Source organism: Geospiza fortis, unplaced genomic scaffold (assembly GCF_000277835.1).
Source record: "Geospiza fortis unplaced genomic scaffold, GeoFor_1.0 scaffold41, whole genome shotgun sequence".
NCBI classification, from domain to species: domain Eukaryota; kingdom Metazoa; phylum Chordata; class Aves; order Passeriformes; family Thraupidae; genus Geospiza; species Geospiza fortis.
In genome coordinates, this window is record NW_005054299.1 from 9686257 (window position 1) to 9690595 (window position 4339).

Below are 4339 nucleotides of genomic sequence, written 5' to 3' on the forward strand. Positions count from 1 at the left end.
CATAGAAGCACCAACCATTCCCTACCCCTACTGGTAGTCCAACCTGTAGCTTTTTGGATAAATATTTCACAGTTTCTTTGGTGCATTGCTACTACCAGAACAAGTAGCCCTCAGCCTCACCAAAAATACATTTGTTTAGAAAAGATCCACATTAAGTTCAGTCAGATTAATTCAAATGGTTAATTTTAATTAGGAAAGCTAGATGTCTTGCCTAGAAAAGGCAAATTTATTTGTACAGCAACAGAAATGAAGCCCCTTTACAAGAAAGCCATCTTGTACCTAAGGTTACTGTGTCTGGGTTTCCCTGAGCACATCCTCTCTTCCATATGGTAAACTCCCTAGTGTTTACTAAGACACCTATAAATTTAAAAGAGCAGAAATTCATTCCAGCTGGGATGCCTTATACCCAGAATTAAGGATACAGCACAGAAACAGGAAGCCCAACACCCTGACAGAAATATGGAAATCTTAACACCATTCACAGCACTCTGTACAAGTCAAGGTTACACTTATTCCAGTATTTTTGCTTTGATATAGGGGCAACCTCTTCCACACATCACACATCTAAGGTAAATTAAAATTAGCTTAGAATGTGACTTAAATGTAGACCTGGTGCACTGAATTTAGCTCAGCATTGTTACAAATTTCAGGGCATTTCCCAGAGAGGGATACATGGTATTCCTAGATGAGGCAAAACACAAGTAGCAATTTCAGCTGCAAAGCCCAAGAAAAAAAAACTTCTCTGTTCACATTGGAGAGTAGGATTCAAGGAGACCATTGAATCACAGCCTTCCAATACTTAAAGAGGGTTTATAAGAAAGATGGGGACAGACTTTTTAATAGGGCTTGTTGCAATCAGACAAGGAAAATGGATTTATACTAAAAAAAATTTTAAAAAGAAAAGTAGGTTTAAATCTAGATATATGGATGAAATTCTTCTACAGTGACAGTGATGAAACACAGAACACGTTGCCCAGAGAGGTGGTGGAGGCTTCATTCCTGGAAATATTCAGGATCACACTGGACATGGCTCTGAGCAACCTGATCTAGGTGAAGCAGTCCCTCCACTGGAGAGGGGCTGTACCAAGTAACCTTTATAAGCTCCCTCCAACCCAAACCATGGTATTATTCTGTATTCCACATCTGATGTGCTCATACCAGTATCATGTGTGCATATTCCTGTTAATGTCCACAGCTAGAAGGGACTGGGAAAAAATCTATCCACCAGATGGCATAGCTGGGATAGTAGGAAGGAAAAAAATAATAACACATTAGAAGTACACACACTGAAGCAAAAATAAGACCACCATCTTCATGTACCATAACATAGCTAAGCCTGATCGGTGATGGTGTATACCAGCACAAGAAGGAAACACTCTTTCAATGAATTTGGCTTATTCACTTTCATGGTCACATATCACTCTAGGAGTCTTTTAACAAAGATATGGAATTCTGTATTTAAATGACCTGCAAATCTTTGCAGATTCACTCATGACAGACAGTAAAACTCAAAGTGTCTCCAAGATCAAGATAGTGAGGCACACATGTCAAAGCATCAGCATCTCCCTCATTCTTCTAGTAAAGCAACAGGAATGACAATTTAAATCTGGCAGATGGTACTTGGTAGACAGAGATAAAAGAAAAGTAAACACTGCCATGTTCAGACTTCATGTACACACTTGAGTTTTTACCTTCCTACCATTTCCAAACAGTAGTTATTCATAAGGTACCACTAACTAATGGCCAAGAAATAGACACATTGTAAGAGAAAGTAAATTCAAAACGAGATCTTACCATTCCTAAATTCACCACTTAACCAGTAAATAGAGAAGAACTTGGTATATGCAAAAGAACATGGAAATTAAAAGCTGATGTCATAGAAGACTATTAACATTCATTACACCCTGGTGCAGGTGAGTCTATGAAAACTCTCGCTAAATTCAACTCAAGAGTTAATCAATTTGGCTTTCAGCACTCAAAAGATCTACAAAGTAACTAAGTACACATTCATTATAAGCAGGTGGGCACACTCCTTGAGGACTGGGAAGATATTCTTGAATTCTCCCAAGCAGCCCAGCTGTAGGCCACTTCATATTGATATCTCAAAAAGAAACCAATATCACAATTAAACACAAAGAAAGTAAGACAACCTAAGTAGGTAATTCCAATCAAAAGGCAAGTTAATGTGTCATATAACCCAGAAGGATAAAAACAGTTAGAGAAACCTAATTAAAGTAGGAGCAAGAACTCCTGACAGTTAATATCACAGCCTAGAAACAGGTGTCACCACCCAGCAACACAGTGACAGCACTGAAGTTTCCTACTGCTGTGGCTTTTGATATGTATTTGCTAGCCTTGAAAAATTACATGTAGCAGCCACTGAGAGACAACTGTGGACTGTTATTCAAACTTAAAGCCATACATTTCACTCAAAGCAACCAAAAGGACTAAATATATACTGCATGACAACATTTAACTAAAATGTCTTTTTATTATTTCACTGTGCTTACACTTACACCACAAAAGCCATGTTAAATTATCCTTTTAAGTCAAAGTTGAAGTGTGAGTAATGGAGCCAAACAACTTGCTTTGAACAATTTAACTGGAGATAAGAGTCAACAGAAATTTTTCTGCGCAACCAGCGTGGGGAGGGATTCAAACTCACTTTACCAGAACAGGTCAGCTAAGCAACAGCATGAGCTCCAGAATGTGAGCTGCCAATTGAACAAAAAACCAACCAAACAAAAAAACCCAACCTTCATTGTGGAACGCTGCTGTTTGAACAACAGGTTAAAATGCTATATGCTAGCAGTGCAACAAATAAAAGACGTTAAAAAGAAAGCAAAAATAATTGACACACAATGCATTCCTTTAATTGCTGCCATTTTTTTCCAAACAAAACCTGTAAGAATTACCTATTACGTTTCAGATACGAGATGTTAAACCAGGCACTCCTCGAATGTTAGCAGATGACAAGCAGAAAAAAGCACCCCATTCCCCTTAAAAATCTTCATAGTCTCTGCTCAGAGTTAAAAATGGACTCAAAAACAGAAAAGAAAAATTACAAGCAAGGCTTGGTTCAGAAGTTGTACATGCGTATGTCCCTAAAGGTTAAAGTACTATGGAAGACAAGAAGCACAGAGTGGGCTGCTGAAACACAAAGTAAGAACCATAACCCAAAAAGCAATGAAGTTGTTAACACAAGTATTTATGGTGGATGTAAACTGTATGGAAGATGTATTTTATAAGTCTTCAGAAAAAAAAAATTTAAAAAGCAGAGTAATACTTAAGAGGGAACAGAACAATCCAACAAGTTGCACACCAAAACACTGCAGAATCCCCTCCTCCTAAAGCATTTTATAAATAACTACTCTATTGTGGAACAAGTGTCTTTCAAATATATTATTTAAAGTGTCTCAAAAACCCCAGAACCATAAATATACATGTAACTTAATGTTCCCCCCAAAAAATCTGCCCTAAAATGTCAACATTTACTAGGTTACTATTTAGTTTGTCTTAAAACCCTACCTATTAATCTGTGTTTCAACATCCAGAAAAAGGGAGTTTTATCTGCATTAACGATCTAAGAGAAACTTCAACTGATACTTGCTTCTTCATACTATACTACACTGCATACTTAAATCACAAACATAAGCACAACTGTTCAGACTTGATGTATTTTTAAATACTGCTTTTGCTGTTCTTCTCTTTCACATCGAAAAAGATGAGATAGCAGCTGCTAAGAAGTCCTTGAAGCCCTAACCCCCCTGCTTTGTAGTAACTCGACTAAACAAAAGTCAGCCTTACAAAACTTGTTTCACGTCCCAAACTATACGTGCTCCATAAATTCCTTTCTATAAGCCTTCTGCAATGTGATCCAACTATCTAAGGAGTACAGCAACCAAATAAATGAACGGCGCATACCCACGCAAGTACTCTCATCTCATCTCCGGCATACCAGGTATTTGTTGAATGTGGAATGAAAGATTAATGGAAGAAGAGGCCCAAGAAGACTAAACATTCACGACGAAACTTAAAATAAAAAGAAAACGCTAGCAATAATTCCTCAGCTTCTCCAAAAGCAGGCAATAAGCGAGCTTACTTTAAATGGCAGAAACACTATTTAATACACAGAAAACCCTCTACAGCCTGTATCAGCCACCCATGAGAGCCACTTCTGGACACTGCCCCGTGGGCAGGCTGAGGAATGTCAGCGCACTAAATCCCTCTGCTCCCACCGACGCTCACGTACACACAACCCCACACCTAAGGCAGCTCGCACACGTAATTTTACACACGGAGGGCTGCGACTACAACCCGACCGGAGGCACGGGGGAGA

At 38.5% G+C, this 4339-nt stretch overlaps 1 protein-coding gene across 1 annotated transcript in view; it reads right to left on the reverse strand.

The window, feature by feature from the left end:
* PPP1CB (protein phosphatase 1 catalytic subunit beta) overlaps positions 1–3945 on the reverse strand; it is a 28457-nt gene extending 24512 nt beyond the window's left edge. Inside the window, exon 1 of the mRNA XM_031059182.1 lies at positions 3925–3945. The gene's annotated coding sequence lies outside the window, so the exon portion shown is untranslated. The remainder of the gene's footprint in view (positions 1–3924) is intronic.
* Between the last annotated feature and the right edge of the window lie 394 nt (positions 3946–4339).